We start from the raw sequence: 16,363 nt of genomic DNA on the forward strand, positions 1-16,363 counted from the left end.
GAAGATTTTCTGCTGCACGGCTGCCATACTTGGTATAGGATGGCGTCTTAAAGTGCACACAGTTACAAATAATGTTTCTGTTTGAAATATACAGTGCGGATTTCCTCGGCAGAGTCTGCCTTGAAAACTTTGCTGTCGTTGCCTACTTCATATAAACCGGTTTTTTGTTTTGTGAACACAGCCTGGTTGATCTAATCTGCCCTTGCACAAGGACTTGCTGGTCACACCGTCCCCAGAAGAGAGGAACCGCTCGCGCAGGACAAGAATTTATCACAAGGAAGCGCTGCCTACATTTATCAAGGTTTGTTTCTTCATATTGAAGTTCAAGGGGATAGATATTACAGAAAGCTGTCAAATTCTTATGCCTTCTTTTTATATTGTTAATTTGTAATTCAGAAGTAACTATATCGGTAACCGTTTTTGCATTTTTATGTACATTTTATGAAGAAAAACAACGTTTGGGGTTGGGGTATTTTATTTAATCGTTTTTGTGTGTGGTGTGTGCATTCTGTCAGCTTTGGTGTATCGCAGCAAACATGATCTTTTTAAAAATATATATATTTTCATTGGTTTTCTCGTATACAACTGTCGTATTACACACACACAAAAATAGCAGGAGGTGCAGTGTTCGAAAACATTATATATATAGATCGTCTGCGCAGCAAGCTTTATCAATTTCTGTGTAAAAAGCTATAACTCGAATTGAGTTTAGAATTATTTTTTTTTAACCACGTCAACCATGGGGAAAATGAACGTGTTCTGCAGTCCAGTTATCTATGCGCATACCCAGCGTTAACTGGACATACATAAGCACTGGGACACTCGGGGAAAAGAGGACGGGTCTGGCTTTTTCTTTATTTTTGTGGGTTGTTTGTTGGGGGAGGAGGACACGTGGAGTGGTTCAAGTCCTAAAAGGCTTGCACCTCTTTGTTCAGTAGCGCTTCAGCTTTCTATAGTCTGGTACCATGATGTAGCAACAGTACTTACTATAGCACTACCTCATGATTGTTGTTCCTTTCCATAGCTTTATGTCCTCAGTTTGCATGCTTTATCCTTCCACTATATTCCTAAAAACCCTGCATGAAGAGCTGACTTTGACTTAAAACTACCGATTGTTCCCTTCCCTTACTTTCTGTCCTCTGCACGCTCACTCTCGCGGGGTATACCACACTCTTAGTCGTGTTACTCATTATAATTATATTTCAACATATTGACGACACCTTATTTCATAGATCACATTTCCTCCTCCTTTGCGCCCATATTTCGGCAGCTTTACAATACTGCATCTTCTCTACCCTATCTGTTCATCCCACAAACAGTTCGAATTAACTCGCATAGACCGTACTAATGGTCGCACCCAACTCCTATTAACTTAATCTACCACAAAAAGTGAATATATGGAATGCTTTCCCTGAGAACACGACTGATCACAGTTACCACTGGAGTAACCACTAACCCTGGTTCCAGAGTAGAGTGCTCCTCACTGTAAAGTGCTTCAGAACCTCATAAGGGGCAGTGGCGCTACACACATGCAATTACAGTACAATTACGTCTTCCTATGGTATCAAGGGATATCACCAACAGTAAATGTCTGCAGCTTGGCTTTGCTTCAAATGCCCACTTGTAATGTAATATAGAAGGGCAATAACTTTGTCCCCAAGCACTAGAGGGATTCTGAAATAAGAACAAATGTGTTCCCAAGTGCATCTTGTTTCCCCTTTGGATAAATAAACCCAATGCCAATTCGAAAATAGGGTTCACGTTTTAAAGTAAGTTAGTCATCAAAACAACAGCCTCTTATTTCATTGAAACCACTAGTTTTGTCCCAAACACCAACTTGACATTTTCACCACGTACACGCATGTTCTACTGTCCCAGAGCGACCTGGGAGTACTGAGCTTGACCCGCATTTTCATGTATCACAGTCACATGAGAGAAATGCCCGTCATATGTTAGAGCTAGGCACCCTCCTGGTGCCTAGATATGGAACAGAAGCCATGCATGTCAGTGGTGGTCACAGCAATCCCTTTGATAGCCACAGCAATCACAAGGATGCAGACAGTATTCAAGCCTTAGACATCTGATGCCAAGGGCCTCAATGTTATCCTGCGATTGTCAATATAAAGTCTAGGATTCCTACAATATGCCAATGGAAGTCTCCTCTTATCAGAGCCACCACAATGCCTAGAACACCCACAGAGAGATACACTGATTATATTGCATGTGTTATATCACATGACAACAATATTGTACCCACTACATCAATCAAACTTATTCATAACCTAAGTTTGGCTGAGGTAAATGTAGAGGGAAGATTGATAATTAAATTCCTACCTTAATGTAGTAGTGGATAATGTAATGGAGTTAATATTATTGTAGGTAGATATCATTGACCTCTGTATAGTTCATGCAACTTCCACAGCATACCAAGCAGGGATTATAATGCTTAGGTATGCTTTGTGCTAGGGCCAATTTAATGTGGAATATGCTGATCTAGTCTCTACCACTGTCAATGTCACCTAAACCTTGTAGTTTCGGTTCCATCTCCAATGTGCTGTAGTTCAAACCCCTAATTTCTTCAGTTTCTTTCACCTCTATTTTGAAAGCTTTTCTCTTCAGTCTTCTTATTGTCTTTTTATCATTCTCACATCTACTTGTTCTTTCTCCCAGTCCTCCACCTAGATTTTCTGTCTTCTGGCATCGTGTTTATATTGGTGTTCCACTTTGCTTTCTTGTGATTTCACCCCATTCCTTCTTTACTTCCTTTTTCCTACATAACTTTCTTTTTCCTACGTTTTGTAACTCTTCCTTAACTGTATTTCCTTCATTCTTATCTTTTCTTTTGATACTTTGCTCATTTACACGTTCTGCTGTTTTCTATCATTTCATTTCCCTTCCATTTTTTCTTCAGCCTTTTCTACCTTCCCATCTTTTACTTTCCCAATTCATCATTTCCATTATCACATTTGTTACATTTGAGGTATTTAATTTTTTAGCTCCTTTATGTCCTTGCCCCATATTTTTTTCAGTTTTGCCCACTTTCTAGATGAATTGTTTGCCCATCTCCTCTTCCTATCTTAGGCGCTTCTTATTATTTAAAATTACTTTTTCTTTTTTCTTTTTTCTTTCTATTTCCTTATCCTTCTTTCCCTTCCACCTTTCCCTTTCTTTGCTCTGTTTGTAGTGATCTGTCTTTCTTATCACCTTTTAATGTCCTCACTTACATTTCCTTCCTCTCTCATTATTCTTTACTTTATCTCTTTTTTTATTCCGGGTTTCCTTTCTTGTTTACTTCATTTCCTTTTCATTTTTTTCTTTCTTTTTCTTTGCTTTTTTACCTTCTTTCTTTCCGTCTTAGCGGGTGAAATAGTCCATCATTGGTAGGTATTAATGTTTATCCTAAATGTCACAGGTTCTAAGCCTGGTAGGTACAATCAGCCTCTCATCCTTCTGAGGTCAATAGATTGAGTATCAATGAGTTAGATAACTTACTATCAATGCCTAGACATCATGAAAATGGTAAACCTAATCTATATATGTCTATATGCCTATAATTACTCAGCAATGCTGAGATCAGTTCATGCAGGGAAACACCAATGAATTGGGGGTAAGCTGTATTTTGTTCCCAGCAGTATGCAACATATTGGACAACAGCAGAAGCACATGTGTTCCTTGAGAACTCCTTTAACAAGTGTTACTCAAGCACAGGCCAGACAGACGTTGTAGGCAGCCTAGAGCAAAAACCTGTTGCGGGGCTCTATCTCCAGGGACCTGCTATCCCTGCCCACCCATTAATTTCCTCTTTGAAAATATGCATCTTTAACAGACAGACATATTAAGTCTGTTGTTGGTGTTTATTAGGCTACTCTAGAAAAAATAATTTGTTCTTTCATTGAAATAAATAAACCTCAAGATTAATGCATTTTATTAGTATTACGAATCAAAAACACAACCATCAGTAAGCTTTTGTCTATATTTAGTTTCTTTACCATTTTTGCTATGATATCCTCCTTATTTTGTGTTTACTATTTTTGCAGTGACTGTCACCCACATGTATATTGGAATGAATGTTAGAGCACTGCAAATAACCCTTTCACTGCATGGGTGTTTACTTGTGTCGGAGCTTTATCCAAACATTCAGTATTAGGTTGTTAAAACGCGTACTTTTTTGCTCTCTCTCTGCACCCATGCAAACAATATGTGCTTTTGATACATTCAGGGCTATGTGTTGGTGCAAACCTGGCATCACTATCTTATTGCAACTTCTATATATTATATTGATACACTGAAAAATATGGAGCTATTTTCATTTTTTGTCACAAATTTATTGAATATTCTGTTGCATTTTCAACGTGATCAATCATTAATCCCAAAACGCTAACCAAGGAATGTAGCCTTGAATGTCTGGAGTGCAGCAATACTGTTGGACGTGGCCCTATCTGCATGGTCACCGCGGAACCTTTTGCCTTCTCCCCTCCTGCCTTCTGAATTCCGTTCTTGTTGGCATTATGACTCCGTGCACTTTACTACCGGCTGACCAATGATAAAGTGGTTGTGCTCTTTCCATAAAGCATGGTACAATTGGCCTAAACCTGATTGGCACATTTAATTTATGTGTAAGTCCCTAGTAAATGGTGCTACATGTACCCAGTGCAACCCACTAAAATGACCTTTTAATACATGTCTCACACCTGCCACTGCAGCCTGTAGTGCAATGCTAAACTGCAATTTTGAGCTTATGGAAGAAACCATTTGCAAGTCCTAAACATTCTTTTTTAATGCATACAAGTCACCCTAAAGGTAGGCCTTAAAGAACCAGAGGGCGCTTTGTATGTAAAAAGCAGGACTTGTGTTCCTAAGTTTTACATGTCCTGGTGGTGAAACACATCTTAAATTCGTTTTTCACTACAGTCAGCCTATCTCTCCTGTTGGGTAACATGGGGTTACCTTATTACATTTAATTAGAGCTACCTTTTGATTGTGAACAGATGGGGATGTCCAGTTTGGGCTAATATGAATTGTAATTTTAAATCCTCTTTAATTGTCAAGTTGTCTTTTCAGTCACAATTCTGAAAATGCTACTTTTAGAAAGCTGGCATTTTCTTGTCCTCACCATTTGGGCCTGCTTCCAGTGTCCTGAGTCACACGACTATGAATATCTTAGCTGTTGGGCTTTGTGTATTCCCTCCAGACAATGAGACAAAGAGGTACTTGATGTAGGCTGGATGGGCCATCCTGCATTGTTGAGGTGTGTGGGGTAATTCCTTGCCCCACCTACATTTCAAAAGGCTTGCCTCCAGCACACGCAAAGGAACCCGACACTCACCTTTTGTCGCTCCAGTATTCTTGCAGCCTTGGCAGGGAAAGAATTCTCAAGAGCCTGATGTGGGGTTAGCCTAGAGGGTTCCCCCATTTTAATGGATGGCACCAGGTGTAAATATTGGATCTCTTGAACCACTCTTCAGTACACTCCTGGACTTCTGGACACTACAGAAGGAGGACTGCCTTTGTCACCAGAGGACTGCTCTGCTGCTTGAGGCCCGTCATGTTACCCAGAGGACTGCCCTTCTGCTTCAGACCTTCCCTGCTCCCTGAGAAGGAAGACAGTACCTTCTCCCTTCATCCCAGGCTAACCTGAATGACTCCAAGGGTCAGTTCGCTGGCCTCCTGTCCTGAGTTACAGGCACACAATGCCCTGTAGCTGCGCAGCTGACCTTCTGCACTGGACCTGCAATTGGACCTCCCTAAGCACTGCTGACCTTGCTGAAGTAAGCCCTTAATCCCCTAGACGTAACTTCCCAGGTACTTGGCCCTTAGCTGGCGTCAGAGAGAATCCCACCTTGCCTAACTGAAGGTTCCATCAAATCTGCTGCAAAACAACACCAAGTCCTGCAGAGCCTCACCGCACAGCAGAAAGGTTCATTGAAACTGATGCCAAGCGACGCATAGCCTCAACACACAGCTGAAAGTTTCATTGGAACTGATGCAGAGTGATGCAAAACCTCACAAAGTAGCTGCTGTACAGACCTTGCACTAGGGACATAAGGCACAACTCCCAGCGGTACAAACTTGGTCCTATGCCCTACACTCCATCGCGGGTGGCCTAAACGTCTGACTTTGTCCAGGCTCAGCGTGAGTAGATGCCTCAGTTGGAGCTTTGCACCTTTTGGTACTATTAAATCTCCAGTTCAACTGACTGGAGTTTTGTTGTTTTGGTACCATTTTACTTATTACAATGTATCCTCTTTTTCTAAATTGGTTCGAGATTTTTATTGTGTTGTGTTTTCATTTTATTACTGTTTTTGTGCTACATAAATATTTAACACAGTGTCTCTAAGTTAAGCCTGACTGCTTTGTGCTATTCTACCAAAGGGTTAGGACACAAGTTAATGTAGTGACTTTTGTGGTTTACCCTGACAAGGATTGAGGTTGTTGCCCGAGTGGTGCTTCCACCCCCTTAACGAATAACTCAGTTTCTTACAAATACCAAATATGTGTGGGTTATCCTAGGAAATGACTTCTGCCCAATCAATTATGAAATCTAGCACAGATCACAATATAAACGAATCACAGATTATGTTGCGTTGTTCTTTGACAGCACTATGTGGAAAGCATAACAACTATATATTTTCTAATTCTTATGACTAAAGATCTCATTTGTGCAAGCCAGATCTCCCTTGTCTACACTGGCTGACCAGTATACCATGCTGAACATAACTTTTATCAGATATTCAGCATTTTATCCAAAACATGGCAATTCACTCCACTTTCCATTACACAGGATCATATCCCTACCAAGGCTTGACTCCCAACATTATTGTTCTGTGTTTCCTTAGGATGGGGTACCAGACATGTATGGGTTTTCTATGTGTTAAAGCAGGATGTCCACAGGCGATACACTTTGTGCAGTGCCTTTTGAACATTTGGAAAGCAACTGTAAGTGTAACGCTCCTTTAGCCTCCCTGTTTTTTGGTCACTGGTATAACCCACTGGCTGTTTGGAAACATACCTCAACAATATATTTTTAAAATCATAACATTTCTTTTCATGGATGCCAGACCTTCATCTCTGATTTGCTGGCTGTGAGATTTCATTGCTTATGACCTTTGTCTCGTTATTAGCAAATCTTTCCCATATCAACATAATTCTATCCAGTTTCCCTTGTGCAGCAACTTATTACTGCTAAGGCTTGCCCCTAATGTTGCTCCCTTGGGGCTCTTGAGTCTGGGGGTTAGCAGACATAATTGGGTTTTCGATGGGTTCTGGGCGCCCCTCAGTAAATTTCAGAAATTTGGAAAGAAGCTGAAAGAAAAATGCGAGGTTGCCTGTGTTTTGGTTGCAGGGATCACCCCTGGCTTTTATGAAAAACCTAACACAACCATGTATTTTCAAACCATCATATGGTTTGTTTCTGTTGGTGAGTGCCAGAATCTCTTGACCTTCTCGCCTGGCCAGGATAACGCTTGCGCTGAACAAGCCGCTTTTCAGATTTACTGCATTTTCTCCAAAACTCGGCAATTTACTTCAGTCTTTCACACATAGAAACATACCCCATACTCTAAAGTTTTGTAAATTATGCCCCTTTTCTCTGCTTTTCCAGCCTTGCTAAAATCATGCAATCCGGTGCAACCACACCAATTACTCATTTGTTGTAAGAGTTCAGCATATGTGGGCTTTCATAGTCCCTGCAATACAGAATGTGTACTGGTGGTGGTCTTAGATGGTCCTAGATGACCTCTGTGAAGTCTTAGATTCAGGTAGTGTTGCAGCCTTGATCCTTTTCGATGTCTACCACACAGTTGGCACGGCTGAAAATTCTATCCTTGCTCTAAATTAAGTTAGATCAGAGTGTTGTCTGCATACTTGGGGTACATGAAATAACATGCTTCCCGCATGCGAGGATACTAAAGTGGATTGGTGAGAGCTGCTCCCTGCTTACAGCAGTCAGTGGAAGTGATGTCACATACAAAGGAGTCTTCCTGAATGTGATTGTTCAAGAAGGAGTTCTACCAGGCAAGAAGTGACCCAAAACAGCAAAACTATAGTAGTGCACAATACATTATTTTAACATTATTGATTGTGAAATTGGACATTATCCTTTGAAAACTGTCCACGACCAACTATAAGATCCAACTCTAGCAAGGTTTAAGACAAAATGTCTACATTATAATGTAAGTCAAACAGACATTGAGGGTATTAAAATCTCCTTTATCTCCGGGTGGCTTCCCTCTCAGAATGACAAGTTGAGCAGGAGTGGTGCACACCAATTTGGAAGCTTCTTGGCCAATTGCCACCCTCCTACAACAGCTATAAGGGCAAAGAGCCAGTATCAACAATTGTTCTCCTGCCAGTTTGGTCTCAGTAGTCAACACACCATCCTGACAGTGAACACATAAGTGGGTACACATTTTCATGGGCTCTCTTTCGAAGCACAGTGCTTCTCTCCTATACAATGTTATGTATATGAAGAATGCTCTATTTTCTCCTGCTACCCTCCTTAAAATTCAGCCTGCGGTTCGTAGAGATGTTTTATTGTATTTTGTAGGTCAAACACAGGACAATTTCAGTCTTAAGAGCCCCACTCCATCCTGAATCTGACCTGTCGTGCTGCATGTGATTTGCGTTGCATCGTAGCTTCCTTATTGGGAGGAGAACACCAGGTATGTCAGTAATATTTCAAAATCTTCGTTCATATCACTGGTTTGAAAAGAATATTTGAAGTTAAGTTAACACGTTTAGTACATTAATTTTAGACTCTTGATTAATGCCAACTTAACTTATTATGATGTAGCAAATGTCTTCAAACGTGCTTTTAGATGTGTAAAGAGTCTTTAAAATTGTTTTACATTCTCAGATTTTTACTGTTTGCATTAGTCCATTTTTTAAAATAAATGCAGGCCCTATTAATTATCTTATTTTTATATTTTTATATGGAGTATTTATATAGCAAAGACCTAGCCATGAGCTGCAAGGGAGTGCTTTACATGAAAATCTTACCGAATCGCACTACTTGAGTTTTTGATGTTAACAATATTTTAGGTGCTTTTATTTTCCTGCATAGAAAATAGTTTAATGTCATTCCTATTTTCATTGTATCAGCTTGCATTAAAAAGATTATTATAATATGTATTGGAATAGGCCCTCTTATTTGAAAGCTGGATATCACAGTATGAAAACAGGATCACTGCTGGGAAGTGGGGAATGCAACTGAAGGACTGTGCTATACTAGCACTAAAATGCTCATTTATATTAACCTCTTGAGTGCCCATGACGAGATGGTCTCGTCATGGGCCGCGGTTGCGCTGTGCCCATGACGAGACTATCTCGTCATGAACCCCGCCCGCTAATGAAAGGGCCGGCACAGGGCGGGGAAAGGGCGAGGCACTCAAGGGGTTAAGAAGCTCCTGCACAATCAAACATTGAACTGCAGCACACATCGCACAGGACAAGGCTGCTCTGTGGACTGGCTCATTATAGATATGCCAAACTGGTTCACCACAGATGAGGCAACAGCTCAGCTCTGGCAAGGACCTTGAATCTTAATGGTCTTTAGAGGCAGAAAACAGACACTATGATGGATGATGTCTTAAAAAAAAAAAGCCAATCACAAAGGAGGAGCTCTGAGCTTTTTGGACAGGTCCAGCATACGTGCCCAAACTTAGTAAAGATACAGAAAGTATGCTGTTCCTAATTACTACACAAGGGAAAACTAGGGAAACCGGTATTGCGTGGTCATGAGAAGTAGGAGGACGGGGATTTCTCCTCTTGGAATTTGGGGCCCTCACACACCTGGCTGGGTGTCATGCTTCTTCATAGGGCTGCTCCTTGTCAGGTCAGCGCTGCAAAACCTGACGGCTTCCCTATGAGGGGCTCTTTGATGGAGATCTTTTATTCCAAATTGCCATTAGCTGCCGTGTGGGTGAGGGGTCTAACCAGTGTAGATGAGTGAGTGGAGGTGTGCAACCTGAAGGAAGTTTAAAACAGGTTTGGAAGTACAAACGAAAACAATTTTGATCAATAGGTCTCCCAACCTGAAGGAAACAAAGGCGCATGTCTTAGGTTATGTCTCGGGAAGGGTTGCTCTATTGTGTGGTCAACATGTTTCTTGCCTGGTAGTCAATCAATCTGGTATTGCAGCGCCGACCTGACGAGGAGCAGCCCTATGATGAAGCATGACACCCAGCCGTGTGTGTGAGGGCCCCAAATTCCAAGAGGAGGAATCCCCATCCTTCTGATTCTCATGACCACGCAAAACCGGTTCCCCTAGTTGTCCCTTGTCTTGTAATTAGAAACAGCATACTTTCTGTATCTCTATCTTAAAAAAAGGCTAATTCAACACAATGGGCCTCATTACGATGTGACTCGGAAAGCCTCCGACCACTCCAAGTCACATCTTCGGTTTCACTTCCGACTACTTCTTTACAATGCAGGTGGTCGAAAGTGATACCAGGTGGTCATTCTGGCTGGATTACAATGAGCTCAAGGAGCCCGTCATCCAGTCAGTGGCCCCACCGTCATCCCTATGGACGGCTTTTTCATAGTCAGGATTGCGATGTTGGTTTCCAAAAGGTTTTCCATTTTGGGCTTTCCGACATGTAAAGCCTGTTGGAAAGCAACTTTGGGGGCCCCTAGCAGGGCCCCCTATTCCCTGCGGCCTCCAGTTGGGGGCAAAGGGGGCATCTATGGTGCAACCCCTGTTATACCCTGCACCATGTGGCAGGTACCTGGAGGTGCCTGCCATGTGGTGCAGGTATGTACAGATTCTCCCTTTTCTCTATGGGAGCTAAAGCTACTGCCGGTTGATGGCCAAAGCACAAGCTCCCATAGGGAAATTGGAGTATGCGACCGCGCCATGTGCGGTCGCATTGTAATACTCCAGTCAGGACCGCCAACCAGAAGTCGGTTGGTCCCGATTCCACAAGGGTCCACCAACATCTTAATAAGGCCCTATTTGTCTAATACCTACAGCTTAAAGGTACATTGATGAAAATTTCAGTTGACCAGTTGATCAATGTTTCTATTAGGTCTACTTGAGGGATGCAATTGTTGCAATATATTTGTTGCTTGAAAGCATATATCATCAGAAAACAACTGACCGCATCAGACACTAATGACAAGTTCCAAAGTAGAACTGCAAATAACTGGAATTTTCGTTGCAGTTTACTTAAAGCACAAAATCTCATAAATCAGGAACTAGATCCAATAAACCATTTTTAATTGCTCAACTGGATCTTGCACTGGCTGACAGGATTCCAGTTGAGCTATCTCGCACTGTTTCAAAATGGAACACATTTTAGTGATTTCGTATTCACTTGCATGAAAAGTAGAACCTGCTTGTTGAAAAACAAGGCAAAAAATTCCTGCTTGCTTATGACCAGCTCCAACCTGCTTTTTCTAAGTGAGGTTTGCTTTCAATATGTGGAAACGTCCTTCAGCTGATGGTGCCTGGTGTAATGTATCCAGGGTTCCAGCTTTCTGGGATGTAAGGCAAGCACTATGTGATGCACCAGTTCAGATCCTGTGAAAACTTCGAGAACCTCTTTTTATTTTCACAACTTGGCATGAATTACTTTTTTCCGACATGACACTGGTTTCCTCAATTAAGAGATAGGAGTGATGTAAATGCACTTTTATGTCCATCTGCTACTTGTGAAAATGTTAAATAAAAACTTGTTTAAAAAAGGGATAGGAGTTATGCAATACACCCTGCAATACATATCCCAAACATAGAGCCCGATTCAGTAAGATTTTGTTGTGATTCATGCTTGTAGTATTTCTGACTTACTCATGAACTCCAGAAGTAAGCAATGAGTAAAACATGAATTCTAATGGCTTATTAATGGAATTGAGGAAATAATGGGAACCAAATATTAATATTATGAAAAGTGCAATTTGACAAATATAAAAATTGAATAGAATTTGAGCTATCAGGTCTAGTAAGTACTGTTTGTGGAGAAAAGGAAAGGTTGAAAATGAGTTAAAACTGATAGGATATTTAGATTGAGTAAAAATAAAAATTAAAAGAATAAGAAAAAAAATCTGACTGCAGAAGTGGGAAATTCCCTTACTGCCTAGTAGCTCTCACAATTAGATCTGAGGAGATATAATGCATTAGGTCTTGATAATGTCCCAAGAGCTTGAAGGGAGGGGGGCTGGGAAAGGGTTTTGCATGTGCTCCAATAAACCCACAGGATTTAATTCATTCTTAAAGATATTTGCATGTTTCAGTCTGATAAATACCCATGAACCTACACATTTGTGAGTGTTCACAAAGCATTTTACTACCGAGTCCCCCTCTGTAAATGGGTGAAAGTATATTCCACGTTGGAATGCATAATTCCTCCAAAATCTGTGACATTTTCATTGGTGGGAAGAGGAAGGGACACTCCCCTCCACAAAAATCACTGGAGGAGGAGAAGCTTTCTTGACGTGAAACTTATTTTCCTTGTGGACAAAAGATACAATTAAAAGTAAATGCATTTTTGGGGGGCGTGGCTTGGGCCACCATCAAGATGGCCGCAGTCAGCTGAGGCTCCGCGCTTCGGGCAGAACCTTTGCTAGCACCGGAGCCTCATGTTCGGTCTCGGAGGAATGGAACAGCCGGAAATTGGAGAGCGAGCGCGGGGGGACAGGTAGCCGTTTTTTAGGTCGAGCCTAGAGCAGCGCATGCGCTGCTTGCTCGACTTTTAGTAAGGGTGTTTCCAAAGTGCTACCAGAGGCTTTTGCTGGCCTCAAGCTTGCGTGCATGTGCGCGTGAACGTGCACAGGCCATCTGACTTTTTGTAATGGCTCATTAAGCCTTACAGCCTTACAGAGCGTGAATCCCCTCCCCTCCCCCCTCCCTTCTCCCACTCCCTCCTCGTCAGCTTTATTTTCATTCCTCTCGTGCATCTGTCTCTTTCTTCTGCCTGTTCCTCTCTCTTGTCTCTTATCTTTTTCTCTCTTTCCTTTCACTTTCTATCACCTCCCCCTCTCTTCTCCCACTCCCTCCTCGTCCGCTTTATTTTCACTCCTCTCACGCATCTGTCTCTTTCTTCTGCCTGTTCCTCTCTCTCGTCTCATATCTTTTTCTCTCTTTCCTTTCACTTTCTCTTTGCACTTGTTAGCGTCTGTAGTAAGGACTTCCCATTGCGAATTTGGCTGAAACTTTCCCCATTAACAAGTTTAACTTTCTGAGTCTAGTCTAATGAATATTAGGCAAATTACTTGTTGAAGCAGAGAGAGCAGGGTGACTGAGCAGTGGGGGGGGTGGGGGGGGGTTACTTTGTGCAGGCCATGCTGTCCTCTACTGTGGCAGCATTTCCAACAAAAGGATTTGGGGCTGGTAGTTGGAGCCCCAGATAACAAGCATGTTTGCTCTCGTTTCTTTCTGGTAATGGAGTCCCTGTCTGGTGTGTAATGATCCTTGTGTGCAGATCGAATGAGGCATCTGTAAGAAAACATTTGGCAAAGAATGATGACACCAACCAGTAAGCATTACCACGGTTATCTACTGTCTCGAGAAGATTTTGCTGAGGGCACCGCTCATATCAAAGGGGAAACAAACATTGGAATAGCCAATAGCTCTCGCTTTGGGACCTTATAAGTATTTAGTTATGCAGCACAATATCCTTACTGCAACAACATTAACTGTTGCATGGCTAAACACTTATAAGGTCCCAAAGGCGAGACCTATTGGCTATGCCAATGCTTGTCTTTTTTTTATCTCGAAGCTACCAAGTGTCCGTTTTTCCGCCGCGCTCCGCTTTCCTCAAGAAATATCGGCAGCCCCCGCCATTTTGCATCCGACGGAGTGCTACCTTAGTGATCTCTGGGCTTGCCCGTGTCGCTGGAGGTGCGGCGCAGGTTTTACATGTTTTTTTCATCCCTCATGTTGTGATTAAAGCAATCTGCAGTATTATGGAGATTAGCACATTTTAAATCGTTTTATGTGCTGAGGAGACTGTAATTTTACCAGATGCTTCACAGTGAGGAGCCTCTTTTGCCTTTTGTTTGTCATGCTTTTGGAGCTGTGCCTACCACGTCTCCGTTTGTCGTCTGAGTGATTAATTCCCCAAATGTGCAGGTTTGACATCCTTTAAGCAAAATTGTGCGCTTAAAGGTTTTTTTTCACAAGTATCAGCTGCTCCTCAGGCAATGGAGCTTCATTGATTCTATTTTTGTGCTTCATTGCACAACCTCTCATGCTTATGACGTTTTTGGTGATTACAACTACAAGACAAGACTGTTCTTTTGTTTGTCATGCTGCGTGGGCCTTCCTTTCTACTTGTGGTCATTGTTTTTCATGCAGAGGTCTCTCTTAAGCCCTGGCACTGACCTGTAGCTCAATCTTATAGTAGGTGAAGTGAACTAGGCTCTTCCTGCTTAAGTGTTGCTCAGTGTGTAGTTTTCTCACCCACATGGATCCTGCTTCACCCTTTGGGCAGAAAAGCACCACTAATATGTCGTCTCTTCGTAAGGACTCTAACTCTACCGCTCCTCCTAAGCGCCATAAGAAAGAGCCCAATTCTCCTACCAAATCTCCACTACCTATCACGTTGGAAGATCTTATGGAGGAGATAAAGTTGATTAAACCTTTTGTTATTGATACCAATGCCACTCTTCAAAAATTGGATGAAAAATGGTCAAACCTTCATTCCAGAATGTCGGTGGTGGAACAGAAGGTCAGTGATGTTCAAGATGTGTTACCTCAGGTTGCGGCAATGTCTAAAGAGATTGCTCTTCTTAAGTCACAAACAAAAGATTTAGAAAATCGCAATAATCTATGTATTTTTGGCATTCCTGAGGGCAAGGAAGGGTCAGACATGCTGGCCTTCTTAAAAACTCACATCCCTAAAATGGTTGGACTGCAGTATGGTTATACTCTTAATCTGCAACGTGCTCATCGCATTGGTCCCAATTTTGGAGGTTCATCTGCTTCGTCACCTTCCAACCATCCGAGAGGGATCATTGTACTGTTTTTGGAATATACTGACCTGTTATTGGTACTTTCGGCGGCTAAACAAAGCAAGCAGATACTATGGTCTGGTCACAAGGTTTACTTCTCTCAGGTTGTTGCCCGTGCTACTGCAGCTCGTCGCAAGGAATTTCTGTCTCTTCGTCTGGCTCTCCGCTCCATGAACACTAGATATGGTCTGGTACATCCTTGTTTCTTCAAAGTTAGTTATAAGGAGAGGTCCTACTCCTTTGATCGCCCTGAAGACTTACGCCAATTTATTTCTCGTCATAAAGCAGACAAAATGGATTTTGGAGTGGCGTGAACATCTCTAGCAATCTTTTGCCTCTGTTCTCAAGTTTAATGTTGCTGGTTTTCTGTTATTCAGTGCCCATTGCTTGTTAATTTTTTGTCTGTTTTGGTTCGTTGTTGTTGTTCTTTAGCTTAATGTGGGACGATGTCTTATAGACTGAGCATCTCTCATCACTCTTTTTTCTTCGTCTCTTTTCACAGAAGTATTTTCCTCTTGTACAACCCTTATCCCGAATGTTTGCTTTCTCCTTACGATCCTACCTCATCCCTAGTTGTCTACGGTTGCCCTCATGTTGGTAAGTGTTTAGTGCTTGTTCTCTCCTTTTTTATTACATTATATGTTTGTTTTGCGCATATTGCCTAGATATGTGTTTTTTGTGGCTGTCCCTGGTGTCTATAATCTCTTATAGGCTCTCTGTTATATTGAGCTTTTGCTCTTCTTCCTTTCTATTCTCTGGTTCTGACCGTTCTCGCTGCTTTGGCTGATTTGGACGTCTTTCTTTCCTTCGCGGCTTCCCGCTTCCTCATGCTTATTTCTCTACTTTTTATTCATACCTTGTCATTCTTGACTAAAGTCTTTCGGCTTTTCATCAACTTTCACTTGTCTATCACTTTTCTCTCTTTCCTCTCTCTTTTTTTCTTTTTCTTCTTCATGGTTTTCCATTCTAGTTTTTCTTTACTGTCCTCTGACTCTAGATTCTCCTCACTGTGTAATGCAATATGTGTTGCTATTAACATCCTTTTTCGATTCCTTTTTTACCATTTTTCTATTTTCTTTCCTCGTTACTCTTCATTCCGTTTTCCTTGGTATTTTCTATTCTTTATCTTTCCATGTTTATCTTGTAATCATTTTTATTTTCAGCTTCACCATCTGTTACAGTTATTGCTTAAAGTTACCCAATGCCTAATTTGTTGTATGATTGTTTTTTTTCCGATTATCATGACTGAAAATGTCTGCATTATTTCATGGAATGTTAAGGGACTACGCACTCACTTGTCTAGGCTGCATTGTAAAATAGCTATGCTTCAAGAGACTCATGTTCATGAAAACGAGATTAATTCCCTTCAAAAGCAATGGGTTGGCCATGTCTTTTGTTCGACATCCAAAGATAGGAA

General features: G+C 41.6%; 1 protein-coding gene across 1 annotated transcript in view; it reads left to right on the plus strand.

The window, feature by feature from the left end:
- Positions 1-213: 213 nt before the first annotated feature.
- LOC146785832 (transient receptor potential cation channel subfamily V member 6-like) overlaps positions 214-16,363 on the plus strand; it is a 304,076-nt gene continuing 287,926 nt past the window's right edge. Inside the window, exons 1-3 of the mRNA XM_085635166.1 lie at positions 214-301; positions 8,546-8,660; positions 15,449-15,543. The gene's annotated coding sequence lies outside the window, so the exon portion shown is untranslated. The remainder of the gene's footprint in view (positions 302-8,545; positions 8,661-15,448; positions 15,544-16,363) is intronic.

The sequence above is a fragment of the Triturus cristatus genome, chromosome 11, assembly GCF_964204655.1.
Source record: "Triturus cristatus chromosome 11, aTriCri1.1, whole genome shotgun sequence".
In the NCBI taxonomy this organism is placed as follows: Eukaryota; Metazoa; Chordata; class Amphibia; order Caudata; family Salamandridae; genus Triturus; species Triturus cristatus.